This window comes from Pithys albifrons, chromosome 7 (assembly GCF_047495875.1).
Source record: "Pithys albifrons albifrons isolate INPA30051 chromosome 7, PitAlb_v1, whole genome shotgun sequence".
Taxonomy (NCBI): Eukaryota; Metazoa; Chordata; class Aves; order Passeriformes; family Thamnophilidae; genus Pithys; species Pithys albifrons.
Window position 1 is genome coordinate 39,525,694 of NC_092464.1, and position 21,610 is coordinate 39,547,303.

At 39.0% G+C, this 21,610-nt stretch overlaps 1 protein-coding gene across 4 annotated transcripts in view; it reads left to right on the forward strand.

The window, feature by feature from the left end:
• Nucleotides 1–21,610, forward strand: part of RARB (retinoic acid receptor beta) — a 323,973-nt gene that overhangs the window by 235,151 nt on the left and 67,212 nt on the right. The window lies entirely within an intron of this gene.

Below are 21,610 nucleotides of genomic sequence, written 5' to 3' on the forward strand. Positions count from 1 at the left end.
TTCAGGAATTCAGTCTCATAACTTTGTAAGCAATAGGATTAATCTTCGCTGCATGGGAATTTAAAATTGGGCCGAAACCTGAATCATCATATGGTGGCTGTAATTTGAACTGTGAAAATTAATGGTATAGAAGTGTGGAAAACCAATTTAGTTAGAGTCCACATTAAGATTTCTATTTGATTACTAAAGCAAATTTTATTTTCAATTTTGAAGAAAGTGTAAGCAGTTTATGCATATGGGTAAATACATAAATAGATTATAAAATACTAAAATTCTCTCAAAGTGTAAGATTTTTACCGGGCATCTCATGAAAATAAAGACAAAACCAGAATTTTTGTGGTCCAGAAAGATTTTAATAGTTTAAGGTTGCTCCAGTGCTTATAAATACAAAGATAGCAATGTTTAATTCTAACTCAAGCATTTCCTGATCCTCCATTTTTAAGAAGACATCTGTGATTTAATGGAATGTAATAATAGCTAAATTTTATACCTGTGTGATAGGGGGTTTTTAGTCTACTTTGTTGTTTTATTTTTGGCTCTGAACAAAAATGAAACAATACACCTGCAGCCCTTGCTTTAGGCCTTAGAAATATTGCTTTGATAGAGATGTGACTGTAGAGTAAAACATAAATGGTTGTTGAGGGAATAGTATACGAATAGTGCAGACTTAGAGCAGGCCAGTAACAATCCCAGACAGCATCAGGGTTTCAACTGAAATGCTGGCAAAATATGCCATTGCAGGGTTTAGGGCAGAATGCTGTAGGTCTTCAACTTCAGCACATCTTCCGTGTGTTAATCCTGTTACGATTCACTAAGCTAGTGCACTCCTGCAGCATCATGAATTTTGTAGTCCATGAGGGTCTGCAAAGTAAAAGTAGAGGATAAGGTGCAACCCAAACATGACCTTAACTTGTGTGGTAATTTTTTCCTCTCCCCTTTGGGAGGAAAAACTTGCCATAGGTTTATAATGCAACTGTTAAGTCACTGCGTATTGTGTGATGTTTTATAAGCATGCCAAAAAAATACCTAATTTTGCACTCATACATGTTTCTGGGTTTTGTGATATTAGTTATATTGTTGTAGTTTTAAAATGAAATTATTTGTTTGCAAAGAAAATTATGGACTCAGAAATGAGAGTAGAACCAACTGCACTTTTAATCGTATATCATTCTCCTTTTGTCATGAGATAAAAATCAGGTCAGTATAATCAAATTAGACAAGAATAGTTCTTAGAAGGACTGCAAGATTGAACAATCTATAGTTTCTTCAGTAAGACAGACTTTTCTGCTCCTTTGCTGCGGTAACAAACTCTGAGAGAAAACCAGTAACTTTTGGTGAAACGTGAGCTAACCAAATACTGCGGAAGTGGGAAGAGGACAGGTCCTGAGAGAGGAGCTGCAAAGAATGGTGACTTGACCTTGGAAAAGCCTATTAAAAAAGTCTTCATTAGTTTTAATTAATTGAACAGGCAAAAACCCAAATGAGCAGGCCCAAAACAAGAGTAAGTTTGTTTAGCATTATGTAGTGTTTCAGCTAATTATATGAAGTAGAAGACTACTGCCTACTGCATTTCCTCGGGATTAGAAGCATAAAAAAATTGATGAAGGCAAAAGTTATGGATATGGCAGCAGCACATACTGGAATGTTGAGGTTCATGTAGTATAAGTATGCAGTTCTTGTTTCTGTTTAGTGGGAAATGTTTGCCTAGAGAGGAGTTAGCGGGTATTAACTTTCAGAAAGTTCATGAAGATGGGACTGCAGAAGGTGCATGTTTTCCTTCAGAATTCTGGATGTTTGGGTAGGGTTCTTGTTCCCTGCAAGCACTGGAAACATCTGTGCTCAACACAGACACACACAAAAAAGCTCACTACTTTATTTTCTTTCATCTTTCTGAATTTCAAAACAAACATTTTGAAGTGAAGGACTTGTAATCTGCATTCCCAAGTATCAAATTGCTGCAGGTGTGTTTGCTAGTGCCCAGAAGGCAAGATCTGTTTGAACCAGGTTATTTTCTTTAAAGTTCATCTATAAACTTTACAGCTAAATCGCTAGGACTGACTTGCTTAGGGATACAGTCTTTGTTTAAATTTTTATACTTCTAGCTTAATGCCCTGAAATACATTATGAAAAAATGTTTGTTTCTGATCCGCTACATTAAAAAAAATTGCATGGGGATATTTTTCTTCCAAATTAACTGAAAAGAGAAAGCTATAGGCACTAATGTAGTTAGCCTGATTCGGCTGCTGGCACTGGAAAACCCTAATGGACACGCACCACTGTCAAAAACTCCTGCAGACAAAAATGATGAGCGGCGTTCGCTGGTGAAGTCAGGATGGGATAAGCTTGGAAGAAAAGCAATGTATCTTTGGGTCACTCCCTGCTTGCCTAAAGAGTCTTTGCAGCAAAGGTGCAACTTGTCAGAACAAAGCCAGGCTCGTGAAGCGATGCCTCGAAGAGGGTTAAGGTGAAGTTAAGGAGCTGAAAGAGAGAGATAGTGTTTCAGACAGCGAAGTTACTCATCCTCACATCCAGTTAAATCCCCACTTACTGCTGAGCCATTTTTGTTAACCATGTGTGCTTCACGCCAGCGCTGCAGCCCAGCCAAGCCGAGGGGCTTTGCTCGGGGAGCGAGGCGCCCTGCTCGGCGGATTATGGTCCCACCTCCCCTGAACGCGCCAAGTGACTGGTTTTGCTCAGGTCTAATTTATATACCCCCCTTTACGCAGCCGATGAAGTGCGGCTGTGTTACACAGCCAGCATTTAGATTTGGGAGTGGGGTTGTGAAAGGGACATTGTGCTCAGAAGGACCGCTGTCTGCCGCTGTCCGGCCGCTCTATGCCCCGTCCTATTGAGACCTTAAAGGCAGAGCACAGCTGCGATGAGTTTCCAGATCTGTTTGGCCGTGGGGACCGGCCCTGGTATGCGTGCGAGCCGGGGGGGGAGCTTCCCTCTCCCCTCGCACTTTCTGCCTAGGGGGCTGGCAGCAGCCTCCGAGTAGTGAATTTACAGGGGCGGGCGGCTGGGGCCAAATTAGTTGTGGTTTCAGAGGGCTTTCCAGAGCTTTGCTAGGCTGTAGCACGCAGCCCCATGAGGAAGGATATCAGTTGATGTATAAAATGGCCAAGGAACTTCGGTAAATAGACTTTACCCTTCAAATCCAGAGGTCCTGGCAGCGGCTGTGCGGGAGGGTGGGGTTGTACTTTTCCCCTTCCTGTACTTGGACACTTTTGATTATCCAGACTTTCTGGGACTGAGTAGGGCTGCCTAATAACAAAGCCTGCATAATGTAATTGCCTAAATAGGCCTATTGTCCTTTTCAAGGCACTGTGCTGTGAAATCTTTCAACTTTTTGCTGAAAATGTTTCATCTAACGTTTAGGTGGCTTAGTGGCTATGGTGAGGAGGGGATCCTTTTCTCTCATTTCTCATTGCTGAGTGGTTGAGAGGCTGATTATATTCCTGCCCCCATTGATGTTTACTCCTTTTGGGAGGCAAATATTTTAGCCCCTTCTGGCAGGGTAAACTGCCAAAAGTAATAGGCCTGGAAATACAAAGCTATGATTGATTTTGACCTTTGCTCACGTGCATGAAGTCTGTCCCCATGCACTGTGACCCATGCCACTTCTTGCTGAAATCCAAGCCCTTTCAAATCAAATGGAACCACGAAAATACAAGCCAAAAAATGCTCAAAACTGTTTTAAAGTAAGAGAACAATAATTTTGTCTGTGCTGCAGGGAAAAATATAGGCAGAAGGGTAACAAAGCTGGATTTTCCAGCAGGCAAACTAAGAGTAATGTCTTTCGTCTACTGCTGCCGCCTTTTTATGAGAACCATATTCTAGGTTTAAAACAAACAAACTGATATCATGTGGAAATGATTCTGTGCAGTTTTTCAGTCTCACTTATCTATGCCTCCTAATTGTAATCTGTAAACAACTTGCGTCCAAAAACGTGGATTTTAAACAGTCTTTTAAAAAATAATATAATGTCTGGGATTTTATTATTTAGTTGTTGCATGAGCAAATGTGTTTCAAGGGTTAAGAATGTCAGATACAGTAGCCTAAAGTTAGCATCCTAAATCCACATTTCATGGCTTCATTTCCAAATATGCTGAGCATCTAGGAGCTCCCTCAGCACTTTTTTAAACAGGCCACATATTTGAATGACCAGATACTATTTAGAACCTTCATTTAATATTAAAAATATTTACAGGACTGTTCCACTTCCCCCAAACTATATGAAAAAGTAATTTAATTACAGAGTTCACAACATCAACAGTGAAAAATAGAGACACTTACAGGAAAAAGTCAGACTTGTTTATAAAAACATTTCACTCTTTTTCTATAAATTTACAAGTCGGCCAAGATTTTTTCCATATATTTTGTCTGATTCACAGGTTTCTCTGATTCTCTGTTTGCTTCTATGCATTAAAATCCACTCATCAGATATTAATCATGGTATAGATTTTAATAACTAGATTATCTTCTTCATATACTCACTTATCATTAGCAGCTGCTCACAATTCTTTTCCCAGTGGCAGAGAATTAATATGACTTCGGTCACTGTGCAGTTTGCTTATTTTGATGGGGAGGGAGGAGGGGGAAATCTAGCTTTCTTCAGCTCATTTTAGTAATCTGAATAGGAGCGTAGAACTTGCATCATGTGACAGGGCAGCTCACCAGCATGGGGTCCCTGTGTGAGAACCTCCCTTGTACATGACAATCTGATAAGGATATCATGTGGTTTAGAAACACATTCCCGCAATGTTCACTTCTTTGTCCCTTTATTTGGGAGTGGGTAGGAAAAAAACTTATAACAAACTAATACTAGCCTTTATATAACTGACCTCACTTTCTTTTAGTGTGCCATTCGAGCCTTACAGCTTCTTCAAATACTTTTAAGAGAGAGGGAAATATAATCCAGAATCCTAGACACAGAGTGTATAATATACTTTCTGTTCCCCTTGGACAAGGTGATTTTTCTTTTCCCTGCTTATACCATATATAAGCTGAATATTATAAAACTATGTAAGTTAAATATACACATGCAAGTCACACTTGTATAGGTTTAATAGGTTAAAGCTTGAATGAGTGTTTATAAATTCTCAGAGTACTCTGGCTCTTCACTGCTAAGGACATGATGTTGAAGTCCGTCCATAGTTTGCAGGGATTTCCATTTTATGCACTTTCAGTGACTTACATTTTACCCTCTAAGTGCATCCCCTAAGAAAAAGAGCAGAGAAATGTCTCACAACAAAAAGGTTTTTTAGCACCGCTTAGTTCTTAGTTTCTTTTAATAGTTTAGAGAATCTCTTTCCATTGAACCATAATATTTTTCTCTAGGCTCACATTGTATTTTTAGCAAGGATCTTTGAACAATAAAATGACAAATTAAGTATATCTTTGTCTTTTACAGCCTTATCTAGTGAAGCACTTAAATGCACTCAGCCCTCCACCCTTTATTTTAGTAAGAGTTTCAGACACAGAATGGTTCTATGAGTGAGCCTTTAGTGTATTTATGTACCAGTAGTTTTATGAAATACCAATAAAAGTTCATGCCACTGCAGCTGGATGTTCAGCACAATGAACATCCAACATTTCTTCTTAAAAAGAGGAAATATTCAAATTTTCTTTTCTTTTATGTAGCAGAGGTGTGGAGCGATTAAACAGGTTGACTGGTGGTGTACCAATCAGAGACAACAGCCACAATTTGATTTAATACAGATTTTCTTCAGTGAATGCTTTAATTCTAGAAAATGATTTCTGCCTGCAAGATATAGTGGATAGAATAGTTCAATTTCCTCTGCTCCCCTCCCCAAAAAAACCCAACCAAACACCCCCCCCCCCAAAAAAAAATCCAAAATAAAAGTAAAAAAACCCACAATCCATCCCACCAAAACAGCTACAGAACACAAAAGGTATCTTGAATCCTGCAATGGTTTTGTTTTTTGGTTTTTTTGGGGGGGTTTTGTTGTTTTTTTAATTTTATTTTATTTTTTTTTAATCTGAATGCAGCTTGAGGTGTTCCTGAAATGGCCATCGCATGGCCTGGTGGTCTTCTCTGCCAAGCTATCTGGTGGCACAGCAGCACATCATATATAGGCGCGTATCGTATTTCCCAGGAGATTTCCATGTCATCTTCCCGTCTTGTCCCAGAATCACTTCTCCTGCCAGCTGCTGACTGATACAAAGAGGATTCCTAGGTTCCTGCATAATAAGTGAATGTAACAGCCTCTGAGCTGATTTAAATATTTCACTCACTCTGTCTGGGTCAGAGGTGTTCAGGTGCGGCACAACTCATACCCCGGCTTTCAGGGTCTCGGAGCCTCCAGCACGGTTGCTCAGGGACTGTTCGTGGGTGGAGCTTGAGGCAGGGAGCAATCTCTTCGGCCGCTTTAATTCCCCATCTTCTACCCAAAAACTCTCAAGGAAGACCAGCCTTGCCTGTCTTTCCAAGACTGAACATTCACTCACGCAGAAGAGTTGGAAAACTGTGTCACAGTGCCATCTGGCGATACCTGATACCCGGACCTTCCCCTGGGCAAGGACTGCGGATCTACAGGCAGATGCTTCCCCCAGGACCTTGGTTAAGGCGCAGGGAAATGTCTGTGCCCCCCAAAGCTCGACTCCCTGTAGGGGTTTTGCACAGCTCTCTGGGTTACTGTAGTCAAAGATCCTAACTTCTCTACAAACCTTCCCTCCTTCACAGAGACTGGCCCGCAGTGATCCACCAGTCTGCAATTTTTGGCTTAGGACACAAGACAAAGGACTAGCTAAGATGCCATGCATGGGTGAGCTTTTTTACTGTTGTTGAGATCATGTCCTGAGGTTGGGAGTTCTTTATTTGGTTTTAAGCCATTGTGCATTCTTTTGCCTCTCATCTTCTGATCTGAGGAGGTTTTTCTGCTTTCCCTTCATCATGCAGAGTATTCTTTTGCATTGCTTTGTTCTCTGAGTTTCCTCTCTTCATTCAGTTGAGGAAGAAATTTTATTAGTTACTGGATTAGGGTATTTGTCAGATCCACCTTAGTGGCTAGCTGGAATGTCTTGGAGATCTGACTTTCTAAAGGTCCTTCTGATTTCACCCCACGCTTTGAACCAAGGTGTAAAGTGCAAAACAAATGGCAAATCACCTATATCTTTCAGTGTCCTTGATGAGGGGGGAGCTAACAGAGGAAGATACTTTTCCCGAATCTTCATCCCCCAGTGAACCTCTGCCTTCGTCTTTCCATTTGGACAGCACGTTCTGGCTGTGTTTTTCTAGCTGCACTGATAGTCACGTTCTAGGCAGGTTATGTGAACTGCTCATCTTTCAATGCTTTGCGCATATTGCAACATTCCCTTCTCTGAGACCACACCAGGAAGGATCCATTATCTTCCTGAAGTTTTGAAAAGACGATTTTGGCTGCCTTCAAGAAATCAAGGCTGACTCACATCCTTCTGTGTTTTTTTTTTTTTTTTGGGGGGGGGAGGGTTGTTTTTTTTTTCCTTCTCCTTATCCAAATCCTTTCCTTTCTCTCTGTTTTAGAGAGGTCCTGCAAGACTTCATGGTTAAAGCAGGATCTGTGTGTTAGGAAGCACTGTATGCCTGGAGGCAGTTTGGGAAAATAGCTGTTCTCTTCTCCCTGAAATAGAGTCTATTATGAACGCTGCAACTGTTCACAGGGTCTATTCACCTTTACCAAAATGTGAAAGCAGAGCTCATTTACTGCATGGTACACTTGCACTGTCCAGTAATACCATGTTTGTAATGCTTTTGCTAACTTGAATTTCTGTGAAGAACAAGAAAATACTCTGACGAAGAGAGGTGAGGAAGGAATGACGCAATTAAATGAGATTAAATCAGAGTATTGGTTTCCTTGGAACACATATTTGGCTTTTTATCAACAATCTTTTCCCCATTTTTCAAATAAACACATATTTTCACATGATAACTCTATTTGAAATATTAATGCTTCCAGGGTTGCATTACCTTTGTTTCTTCATCAAAGTCCATTACTATGAAAAGGCTGCTGTTCCTTAGGCTGTTTCAGCTTCAAAAGAATTTTAGGGCCTGGTCTATTGGAAGGCTTGGGGGTATAATTAGTGAAAATGGAAATAGATGCAAGAGAAATTTAGTTCCTGATGTTTTAATTTAGTGTGGTACTGCCATGTGTTGTTGAATAGGATTCTTAAAGGCAAACATAATTATTTCATTATGGTCTTCAGAATGCTTTCATTGGTCTTAATGACAAGAAGCTACATAAGGAGTCATACATTTTAATTAGACCTTCTTATATTTACATCAGATAAATAACAAATAATTGATGAAAAACAAGTCTTCTGAATGGATGATTTCACACAGAGTTATGGTTACAGTTTAATGATAAAACATTTATTGCTTTGCATTTTAATTATCTAGAATTATTACTCTGGCAGAGATCTCAAAATGCTATTATTTCCATCCATTTCATTAGATTCACAACTAATTTATACGAATCTGAAGATGAAAACATATATACCTTAAAATCAGTTTAGAGCTTTATTAATTTCATTTTGCATTATTTTCTTACATTTAGATACCTTTTTTTTTTTGGTGATAAACTTCAGTACAAGCTAGTGGGAAGACGAGTCAGACCTATTCCTATGTCTTAAATTTTCTGTATAGGAGCAAGTCCGATCACAGTTAACAACCCAAAACTCCTGTAAAGTTCAAGGAATGAGTATGAAATTGTAGGACTTGTAGTGGAATTTTCTAAGGAAAACTTGGCTATGCCTTTTTCACCAGCTTAGTTGAAAGTTTTATTCCTTTAAAAACCCTACCAATACCTTTTTATAATTGTATAAGCTTGTGTATGCATTTAACATACCTGTTTTTTTATTTTCTTTACCCCTTAATTGGACACTTTCTAATACCAGGAGAAATTATTTTAGAGTTTGGCTGTTTGCAAGATTCTTTCCTGTTTGCAAGCTCTCCAGCCTTTCATTTTTGTAACAAAACATATTTCACATGATTCATTCCTCAGAGTATACCAGACGCTAATTGTTGTTATTGATTTTAAATTTTGCAACCATTACAAGTAACACAGATGACTGGCAGATAAAGAGTAATAATCCATGGAGTTCTGGAAGTGTTTCATGTTTGTCTGTAGTACTTTATGTGATCAATAGTAACTGCCCCATTGAAACTAACTGCTGTATCAAATAACAGTAAATCAAATGAATGTGCTTACAGATTATTTATTGAAAGCTTTAATTGTTCACTGGGGCCCTGCTTATCTCAGGAAACAATAGAAGGCAGTGATCAGGCAAACTGGTTTGCAAATGCCGGGGGGTGCCGTGAAACAGCAGGGTCTTCCCTGTGCCTGGGTGGTGTGAGAGCTTACCAAAATGTGCCCATGTTCCACTGGGATTGTCTGGTCCCAGGGTGGTAAGGTGGTCAGAGCTGAATTTTCTCAGAGAGTTTCCCATGAGTTATCCTTTTTTAAATTCACTGTTTTTACAGATTGCCATCTTTTGATGGATAAAGTGTGGGAAAAGAACTAAGAAGATTCACCAAAATTTCCAACAGGTCCACATAATGGGACACAAAACTGGATCAGACTTTAGAAAAGGCAGTAAGGGAAAGCATGCTAAACTTGTTCTGTGGAAAGTTTACCTAGGTATATTACAGTTTGCAGCAATTATGTGCTGCTGTGCAGTTGTCAGACTTAGACAAATACTAAGAAATTAAAAGCAATCATTTCTAACTAACAACACCCTGCCGCTGTAGTTTACTAATTCCTTAAAATAGCTGATCTGCCTTGTCACAGTGACTCATGAAATACTAGTGCCACAGGTTAGAGGTTTTCTGGACCTTAAGACAGTTTCACTGCTATCTACAATTTTTAATAGCCTTACTGTGTTGTCAGTAATACTTTGCTGTGGCTTCAGAATCCTTTCAGTATCAACAGAGGCACTGAAGGAGTCCTTCAGAAAATTTGAGAAGATTGTATTGAATGAATTTTCATTTAATAACATATCTTTCTAATTGCAAGAACTGAAAATTAATTTTTAAAGAGAGCTTAATTTCTACAGAAAATGATGAGCCAAATCTCTCAAACATGGCAGGAAAAGGCTTTTTTTTTCCCCTCTCTAGAAAAAAGTATGCTTTGTGAAACGTGCTTATGTGCATATTTTTAATAGTGGATATTCATAATATAGACATTTTAAAATTATTATATAATGATGGGCAAAGATTTTCTGGATTTGAGTCTCTTCAGAAAATAGTAACTTCCCCCTTTCAGTGTAAGTTTTGCCTTAAGTTTCTTGGGACATCAGGCATCAGGACTGAATATTACTTTTCCAGCTCTTTGGAAATACAAAGTACTATATTTATGCCATATTAAATATAAAATGAAGTTGATATTTTTCCTATTTGCAAGGCTGGGTTATTGAAATTGATTGTGAGCAGCTTATCTAGGGAAAAAAAAAACCAAAACAACAAGTCACTGTTGAAGGTAGGTATTGAATAATAACAACCAGATCACTAGGAAATACTGTTAGCACATAGGTGTTTGCCTGCGGTACAGTGTGTGCATGTTTTTTTCTCTTTCGAGTGAGAATGGTACTGACAGACCACATACTGGTAAAATTATGAGCATTCCTCACTCCAAGGGTTTAATAGGAAAATCCACTGCAGGTAGAGAATAGAAAAACAGAATATTGGAAAATGCGCTCTCCAGTCACGGTACTCATCTAGTCTCCAGGCTCTTGTGAATGCCTTATTTGATTGATCTTTGCTCTTCTAGGCATACTGTGGAGGTGTGTCCTGAGCCACAGTTGGAGCATTGCTACCACTTGGTTCTAGGATGCCATGCTCCTCCCCAGCTTTCAGCTTCTGCTGCACTTACTGTGAGAGGGGCAGAGGGATGTTTGCCAGGTTAACTGTGCTAGTGGAAAGTGAAAAGAAAAACAAACCGGAAGCAAAATGTTCTATAAACTCAATATCATGATACTGTCAATTACAAGGAAAGGAAATCTGGTAGTGTTTTAGTTTTCATGTTACCTGGTTTAGTTTACATGGTTACCATGTTACCTGTGTTACTATTTTTTGTCTAGCAGGTATTAAATTTAGAAATACTGAAATTCTGATCAGGTGAGTGTTACAACTTAGTGAACTCTACATTTTATTTGCGCCTTCAAAAGATAGTGGCAATGTGCAGTTCTTCAATATTCCATAAACTTGTATTTCTTACATTAGCTTCAGAAATGTTGGGGTGAGCTGCTCTTAGTACTGCACTGTTCTGTTCTGGCATGCTATGTCCCTCTTTGGGTCTTCAGATGTTGCAAATATATGTGTGCTGGAGGTTGGTTAAGTTTTCGTCTGACTTCCCTTCTCATTGCAGATAAGCTCAAGTGGTGAAATCCATTTTTTCCTGTTATTGTGTCATGTCTAAATGGAAATAATGTATTGTTTTAATTATATCCCACAGTTGCAGCAGAGCAGCAACATGGGTGCAATTAGGCTGGTGTAAGGAATAATCATAACACTTACTCAGAAAGTAAGCTCCATGGATGTAGAACATCTATATACAAGCAAAGGTAGCCCAGGGCTCACTGCAGTAACACTGGGGCAATGGGAGACATGTACTGGCATATCTGCCTGGTTTGAGAAGCTGCCTTTACTTCTCTTAGTCTTCACACTGCCCTGTCCTCTTGCAGGAGGCTGCTGCTGAACACAGGAGGAAAGTCATGTCTCCATTTCACGGCCCCAAGCCTTGCCAGCTTCAGCAAATGGCCCTGTTTTGCAGGAGCGTGGCCGGGAAGCTGGATGCGTGTTCTTCCCTCCCCGCCCCCCACCTCTGTCCGGGTGTTGGTATCCTCTGGAAAGGGGCCGGAGGGTGGCTGCCTGGGGTTTGCTGCTTCAGCAGGTTTCATCCCAGCTTTGGTGTGGAATGAAACCTCACTCAATAAAGAATTGTACCTCTGGGTGGCATAAAGCCAAAGAAAAGGTCTGCGGCAAGGGCCCAAGAGTGAGATCCCGAGCAGTGAGATATAAAGCTTTGCAGTTGTCCACTCCCTTGTAAAAAATGTGAGTGGCTGTGTGACAGGGGGCTGTCAAATTAAAATAAGGTGTTAGACCTCCTTTTCTAAGGAAATCAAAACTTAGAATTAGCAGAGCAATAAAAGCCTTCTAAAGGAAAAGCTGGAAACAATACATTTTTAATAAAATGGGCAGTTACTATAATTGCTGAACCCCTACTGTTCAATTTCTTTTAGTGCCCTTATTCATTAAATTCAGCATACTTACACTTATTATTTACAGATGTATGTGTTTTAACTTGTTTATAGAAACCGTGCCTTGCAGAAAGCTGTGGATGGTATAATACTAATTTGTGTTTATTGCTGCCTATAATATGCAATTTTAAAAACAATTAAAGATAGCGGTGGAGCTCCTCATTGGAGTCAACCTCAAACTGCCCATGAAAAGTAAAATATTAGTACCGTGTGCTGCCTTAGAAGGTTATAAGCCATTTGTAGTGGATTGATAGCATACCCATTAATGAAGAATTTACCGGTTCTTAAAGATTTTAAGCTGAGCAGTCTAGTTTCTAGATACTGTTCTAATGTAACCCATTTAAACATATGTGATGGAGTTCATAATTGCACTTGTAAATGGGTATAGAAAGGAGGATATATAAATCAATTAGTGATATCCAGCAGTGTGGCCATAATACAAATTAATTGGGATGATAAGCACTTTAACTGCTACTATACTAACTTGAAGTAGTTTTGATCACTGAATTGGCTCTTGTTGAGTCACTCTATTAATTTTAAGATTTAAAAACACTTAAAGATCAAAATGTACTGAACTAATGGGCCTAAAGTTTGAGAAATAAAATGGTACGTAAAATATTACATAGCAAGTCAGTTTTACTGCACTTCCAAAGACAGCACAACAGTTTTATTTTGTCCATGTGGTACTGAAAAACTGTGTAATAGTATTACATGATTAAAGATACTGAAACACTCCTTTTCTTGCTGGATTCAAGCCACAGAAAAAAGTCATGATGAATAGTGTCATAAGATATGTTGAATATATAGAAAATAAAAAAAATATTTGGCAGACATAGTGATACTGAAAACTAATACAAACTTGGATTGGAGGTGAGTTCTGAAGAATAAAATCATTCCTTGAGAATAATACTCTGAATTATTCTGTTCAATGCTTGAAAAGATTTAAAACTAAAAGTCTTCAAAACACTATAAAACATTTAATAACTATAAATAGAGACTTTATGACTTAATAAAATATCTGGATGTGTGTAGAGATTATAGCAACTCTTTAATTTCTCTTGAAATTTTTATTTCTTATTGAGGATACTGGATCAGAGTTTTCTCCCATTTATGTTTACAAGTCAAGAGTCTTTCTTGGAATTGGTGGAGTGGCAACACCATAAAACAACTGAAATAAAGAACCAAACCCCTTTCATTTTTAAGTGTTTCATTCCTCACAATGGGCTTTTTTTCTAATTTTTCATCCTGTAGCGAAAACACACTGAATTTATTAGACCACATTTGTATCAATAGGCCACAGAAATTTGCTTCATTTTCATAAATAGAGAAAAAAAAAAAACAAGTTATCAACCTCTCTGCATTTGTGCAGGGATTCTTTGCCTATGCCACTTCACTGCACATGAGAATCTCACCATAGAAATTCAGAGGTAAAGCAATCAGGGCATGAATTGTAAGAAAAGTTAATTTTCAAAGGAAAATCTAACTTCATGCAGATGATAGCACAGTTATGTATTTTTGTTTGAGGAAGATTCTATTTTTCAGTTTTGCAATAATGCGCAATTTTCACTTGAGACTGATGTGGTTTTGCATGGTAGTGGACAAGCAGAAAATCACCGACCTGAAAAAACTACAGAGCTAGCATCTTTCGGATGTTTTTCTTCAGTTTTCCATACGATTTATTTTTTTCATTTAACATGTTTTCTTTTTCATTTTGAAGGTAGGTGCCTAATACAAAGTGATGAGCTGCTGCCCTGTAAACTCTGCCTGCCAAACCCTGCAGCCATCCTGTCTCTACTCTTACTTTCACCCTGGCTCACTCATGGTGTCTACCTGGCCATTTATTTAGTGAAAGACGCTCCTGTTCTCAGTTACTAGCGCATCATTAAGTCTCGCTGTCTCGAGAGTAACACAGGTATAACCAGACGCAGTTCTTGGCCCTGATATAATTAATCCTGACAAGCTTTCTGCCTTCCACATTTGCTCAGGTGTAAATGCATCTCTCTGGCTACATGGATACACAAATCCAAATGTTGAACAGGTTTGCTGATATAACTGAAAAAAAAAGTCAGTCTGAAAATGAGTATCATTTTCTTTGAAGAGGTGATGTTTGTTATATATAATACCACAGGGTTTAGTGGAGCTGGTGCTTGAGAATCAGGCATTGCAAACTTACAGAGCAGCTGCAGCCTCCTTGTTGTCCTTTACAGCTAGCTATAGTAAATATGTGTGTACAGAATGTAGATGCCAAAAGTCCTGGCTTTACTGGAAGAAGCACCAAAAGTGGGTTGCAATGGTGGCTCCCCCCAGAATACCTGTGGGACACAAAAATTTTTTTAGGATGTTTTCCTTCAGAAATACATGCTTGTGTATATTGGTGATTTCCAGATCATATGTGCTCAATATATAAGATTAGCCTGGTAGATTCAGCCTAATTATCTTGGAGTTATATGGGGCTTGGACAGTGTATTCAGGAGTAGAGAGTTTTGTGGCAGTTTCTGAGTTGCTTGTGCCTGTGTGGTACACTGTGTCCACATGCACAGGAATTGCATTTCCTTTAGGAGAGGATTCAGGATTCTTCTTAGGCAAGTCTGTTGTCTGCCAGAACATTCCTGTGTAGATGTGTATATGGTGGTGTAGTCTTACAGAAAGTTGATTCTGTGCTGGCTGTGGAGATCAGAAGATGAAGGCAGGGCTTTCATCATCTCTCCAGAGTTCCCTGTCAGCAGCAATGGTGGCTCTTGGGGGCAAGGGGCACCCAGCCCTGTCCTACCTCACAGTGGGGAGGTGAGTGGTGTGCACATGCAGGCTTAGGGGTGCGTCAGAATCCCCACAAAGAGGGACCAAGAAAAGACTATTAACAGGGTTCCCTGCTTTGTTATGTATCCCATGTGTAACATGGCGCAAGACATGTAAGGCAAGACACCACTTTAGTGCTACATACATCTGTGTTCTCAATTGCTGTTGAAAATCCCAATTGCCTACTGCTGACATTTCTCTAGGAATTTAAGATCCAAGCAAATAAATCTCTTTCACTGTTACTGCATCTGTTTCCTGTCTGTAAAGTAAGAATAGCTCTTCCCTTATCTCACTTAGGTATTACAAAGGTAAAAATACGAATGCTCACAGGTTATTCACATATTGGAGTGGCAGAGACTGTGCTTGTAGATCAGATAGGTAGAAAAGGACAGAATCTTCCATGCTGCTAAGTATGGCAGAACCAGAAGCAGTGCTGGTCGTGGTGCATGGTAGGGACAGCAGGGCCTGGGGAGAGTCACTTGGGGAGTCTGTGATCTGTCAGGAGTGTCACTTGGGTAGATGTGCTGGCAGGTCATGCTCCTGAAGTGCCTTATTAAATGCCAGTGTAAAGTTGGGTGACTGAATTTACACGCTTAACAAACAGATTAATAAAGAGGCCAGAATGTATCACAACAGAAAAGTATGTTACTAAAGAATCCCCCCACTCTTTTCACTGGACAACTGAGAAAGGATATTTTATGAATCTGTGCTAGAAATGAAGATGTTAGCTAAGGAACAAAAAATGTATTATGAGAGTAGAACAGAAGAATAACCAAAAGATAGATACTGTTGTCTTCTGATTTACAGCAAAAACTCTGGAAAGCTCTGCTATGCTGGTAGTAGGATGCTAAACTTCATTTCTTGGCTCTAATCACCTGATACAAATATAGGTTTCAAAGGGCCATACTACTGTCATGTGGCCAAGATCAGTATCCACTGACTCTGTTGATTTATGTTACATGACTCTGCTGGTTAACGTTACAGATTTGCAATTGCAACTTGGAAATTTTGTTGATGAAAGACATTAAGCAATATGATGCAGCTCGCTCTCTTCCAGTTCTAAGCCAAGGAAGATGTAGCAGATGAGTGTAAACACTTCTTTTCTGCACTTCCAGTTGGCAAATACAACTTGGTGTACACACAGCAAAAGCATGTGCTGAATATGAAGAAGCCTTTTTTTTTTAATCATACTTTAAAGTTAGTCTATGTTTTAACACTGAGATGCTAAAATAGTTAAAATGAAAGTGCTCCAAGAACCTGCATTGCAAGTAATGGCTCCCCTCAAGGCTATTGAGGCCTTTCAAGGTTCATTCTTTCAAATATCTTTTGACTTGGCAGGATCACAATTACCATTATTTGCATTGGAGTAGCACTGGAAGGTCCTGCAGCGCTGGTTACTGTACAGCATATTCTGAGGCCCTGCCCAAAATAGTGTACTGTCTAAATACATGAGATGCAAAAGGGTGGGGGAAGAAAATGCTGTCCTGATGGTATGTCTGCCTACAGTGTAGCAATGGCCAAATTTGTACTTGGAACTTCATTAGCGTGAGAGTATTGGAGCAGAGGCTGTGCTTAACTGCTTCTTGTACTAGTGAGGTGAAGGGCAGAGTTCTGCAGGACCCTCTTCTCCCAGATGCTTCGGGACAGAAGCCAGCTGTCCATATCGCTCTTTAACTTAAACAGCAGTTGTAACAGCAAAAGTACTTCAGCTTTAGAAAACTCCTGCCAACTCAGCTGCGCCTATTGGGACTTGCACCTTGTCTGAGATAACTGTTGACAGCAGCAGCCTGTCCCCTTGGCATGGCCCTTAAAGTGACCTGGGTCTTTGGCTCCTTTTAGGTGACCTTGTGTGCAGTTTTGTCCATTAGTCCAGTCCTTGCAGTTTGGCCGTCTGAGCTCCATAACATCTACATCTCGCTAGTTTTGTTATCTTAATAATACTGTAGGAATCCTGAGCAGCACATAGTCAAAACCTGTGGGATACTGTTTTAGCTTTTAAATTAACAAAAAAGGATTGTTTTGGATTGGGCACCCTCAAGAAGAAGCAAAGTTACAGAGCTTCATATTCTGATGTCCTTGTTGAAACTGGAATGTCCCTTTTCAGATTAAGTGCAAACCTGAAGACTTTGAGGGTTTTTTTTGGCTTTCATCCTAATACCACCCTTTTTTTAAGGACAGTCTTGTAGTGAAGACCTATGGTTTGATTAAAAATAATGCTGGAAAAGTTGTAACCAACAATTATAATAGCTACCCAGATTTCAATAATAGAAAAGAAACCTTCAGATGTGGCAAATGGACCTTCCTAAGTACTTCTGAAAATCCTGATGATGACTTCTCAATCTGAAGTTATTTTGTGTTTTAACCCAGGTATGTTGCGTTTGCTTGGAATGAGAAGCATTTCTTTCTGAACCTCAATGCATATCCAGCTCTGTAAGGAAAGATTTTTGACTGTGGTAATTCGTTCTGTGTTGATTAACATTCGCATATGGCTTCCTCTGAGCCTGTCCCTCTGTCCTCCTGCCCTCATCCCACTCCACATTCCCATGCCTCCACCCCTGGGTAAAACAACGACCCAGCACGGAGCGCCAGTACGTGAAAGAGCAGCACTTCTTTGCATTGTGCTGTTTTCTTTGCAAGGGAGAAAATGGGAGTCTTCCCACAAGGGAAGACTTTGTTTTCCTCTTTCTGTTGTCTATGATCCCCACCTGTTGTATATATGGTAAAAATATCTGGGACTTATAACCCAGCAACAGTACGCAGCTAGAGTCATGTGTGACCGGGTCAAACACACACTCTCTGGAGGGTCATGGCCAGGTTACTAAGTCAAGGCTGGCAAGTCTCCACGATAATGTTTTCTTTCTCTCTCACTCTTTTTTTTTCTTCTCTCCTTGTCTGTCTTCCAAACAAGAGTTTAAAAAAAACCAAACCCTCATAACAATGCAAACTATTTAAGCATGACAAATTCAAAGAAGTTTTTTATTAAAAAAAAAATTGGAGGTGGGAGCAAAGTCAATGATATTTTGGATTTAATTTTATAGTATAGTTTTATGTGGCACATGAAAGAAAGAAATTTGTATTGAAACAATTGAGACCCACTTTCCCAGTTCCTGGCTCTTTCCTGGAAGATGATTAAAAGCAGACTTTTTTTTCCAGACGAGACATAAAAATTAAATGATCTACAGTATATAGTTATTTTTTCAAATGTTTGGAGGCTTATAAATAACTTCTACAATCAAATGCACACATACAAGCAGCAGAGAATCTGGTTCTAATTACTTGTACTTTAGTTGAACTTTGGCGTTTCCTTTGACTTTCTGCCTAATGTATGTGAGCTGTGTGTCTTGCACTCCTGCAGTGAATTCACAAAAAAAAAAAGGGCAAAAAATCCAGACTCTTGTTGGTGCCAACAAAAATGGGGGTTAACAGAATGTTTTGACCAAATGCAACACTTTGCTATTCACCCTAATTAGCTGAAATTGCTGCTTCCCACCAGGGACCCTGAGCTCAGTATTCAAAATTCCCTTGAGGCTATCCAGGAAATGCCATTTGCTTTACAACTTCTTATTCTTTTAAAACTCAACTGTCCAAAGTGTGCATTAACATGCAAGCTTAATAATCTAAGTTTCTAGCAGAACACGAGGCATTTCATAATGCCTGCCTGCTTCTAGTGGGTCTCAAAGTAAAATGCCTTCTCCATCTGTCAACACGGTTTAGCTGGCAGTAAATTAGCTCTCACAAAGCACGCTGTGCTTTTAAAGATCTTATCTGCTACTTTATCTAACCTTTAGAAATATTTCAGACATCTTAGGAATTGTGAAGTGACCGATTGTTTGAGAGTCCCTATGTGCTTAAGCTGCATTCAGGTGTTGGGTGACAGCACTGAGGCTCTGTTTTCTCAGGTGAGTAAGGACCCTGAAGTGTCACATCCCACAGGACAAGACAGTAGGGCATGGAAAGAAGTTGCCTTTTTTTTTCTTTTTTTTCTGCTTGAGTTCCTCCTAAAATTGTAAGACTGCTTTAAAAATGCCTCTTTTGTAAATGTCAACTGTCCGCCCCCCATCCTTTCCTTTTTTCCATCTTGCATGTGCAGACATGCATAGAAGAAAGTGCTTCTGCTGTCGTGCATCCACTAGCTGCCAACATGTTACAAAAATAACACTTTATACCTGCTGAGCATGAATTGCTACAGGTCTCTGCACCAGACTTCTGCACTTCCATACTGGCAGTACATAGATTTTCAAATAACGAGTTAAAAAAAACTAAATCCAAGGAAGAATAGTAAGTCAGCTGGAGTAAGAGTTCAAGCTTTCCACAGAAAACTGTACATCTTGCCTGTGATTAAAAGTGAATCTGTCCAGATCAGGTTTTCTTATTAAAAAAATCCCTAAAAATGCAAAAACAGTCAACCAAAGAAAAAAGCCGCAAAAGCAACCCAAAACCCAGGCAAATGCTCTAGACAGTTGTTCAGCTGATGCAAGTATTATATATAGTAGATTAAGTCCTTTTAGTGGTATGCATATATATATATATATATATATATATATATATATATATATATGCATATATAATGTGTATTCAAGGGAGGATCTTCTGATTTCCATTGGCCAGTCAATGTTATATACCTTTTCAGATTGTCCAGAAAAATATTCTCTAGCTTTACCTCAACTCCTCACTTGCTGACTATGTTGTGTATTTATGAACTGAGTTGCTTAATCTCTTCTGGGTATCGCAAGCTCCTGGCGTTTCAATGATGCTTGACAGACCTCTCTGATGCACATACTGTTTGTGGTTTGAACACTACTATTGGATGCTGGTGCTTGTTTAGGATGAAATTATGAATAAAGCAGAAGTGTATCGGTATTATTCCTCAAAGACTGCTTTCCCCAAACTGAAATCACAGAAGGATTGTGAGAGTGCAGTTGTTTTATTGAATGATACAACCTTGTTTTCCCATGGGGAGCCTAAAAACTGCCTTTTAGATTGCCTGGGAGAATTGAATGAGCTAATATGAAACATATTGTCTGCTGGTATTAGAGTTTTAAAGCTAAAATTTTATCATTGCACAGACTCATTGGAAGCCACCATAATTCATGTATGAGTGTGAATGTCTGAGGCCTCTCAAGGGCATTTGATGAATCTAACTTTAATTTAGAAGTACTAATAGATTATTGATTCAAGCAAGGTGGCTGTGAGGAGATCAATAACAGAGCACTCTGTATCTTTCTTAAATACCAAAAATTACTCTTGAAAAGAAATTATCATTTTCATCTGAGTTTTCATTAAGAAAAAACTCCATTAAATTTTTCTTGGTAGGAACCCATAGATTTTTGGTTTGTCCAGTTCAGTTTATTTAATACTGAAAAAGATGACTGTAGTTCTGGACATTGTCTTAATGGCACAATTTATGTTGCCATGTTATTTTACTTTTCTGTTTTTTTCATAGCCTCCTTATTGTTAGATATATAAATAAATTGGTCCCATTGGAAAGCTATTTCTAGGCTTAGAATAAAAACCTTTAATACTTCATTCTAGCATTTATTTTCTTCTCAAGAAATGTCCGTCCTTGAGGTTGATACTATCTCAACCCAAGGAAAAATGGGGCCCTCCTCTCCCAAGTAATCAGAGGTCGCATCATGCTCTGCGATGCCCTCTGTGAATTCTGTAGCATATGAGTTGAGTATGAATCATGAGTTTAATACAAATGTATCATCTTTGTAATCTGAAAAATATCATAAACAGTAAATCTTGTCTAAGATTTTTCCATTGAGTAATATTCTTTAGGGCCTGCTGTTAGTACTCTTGAGATTTAGCTCTGCAGATAGTGCCTAATATTTCTGAATAAATCTCAGTTCACAGATCCTGTCATTCCGGTATATCTGTTGAAAAGTTAGAGGGATTTATCTGAGAAGCAGCAGATGTCTAGGTGAAACATGAAAATGTATTGCACATCCACAATAAACATGAGGAATGATGACAGCATATCACAGAAAACTAATGCAGATGTTTTGGAAAGATGTAGTTCACATGTCTTATCTTGCATCGTAGAACTTTCATGTCCTTTCCCTGAAAGGGGTAACTGACTTTTCAACGGGCTCAAAACAAATGACCATCTAGAAATATTAAGGCAATAAAGGAATGTGGGATCATAATATATAAGTAGCTTTTTCTCAGCAAGGCTTCATGATGTTACAGATCCTAAGGTAGGTAATGAAGTGTTGCTGGGTTGTCCTAGTTTTACAGATATATTAAAAAAAAAAAGACAACTTGTTCAGGTAATTTTCACTTCAGGTCTCACTCTTTACCTATGTCCTGATACATGTTGCTATCCTAGTGTGTCAGAATGGCACATTGGAAGTGTCACCTTTTGTAGAAAAAGGCAAGAGATACAAGAACTCTCCCAAGATTAGGTACTGATTAAAAGGGTACATGCCACAGTTTCCTTTTGAAGGCTGATATCCAGCATGCACATGTGGGTCCCATGCAATTCAATAGGCTAAAATTAGAACATGAGCCCAAAGTAATCCATTTTTGGAACATGGTAAGAGATTGAAGCCCTGTG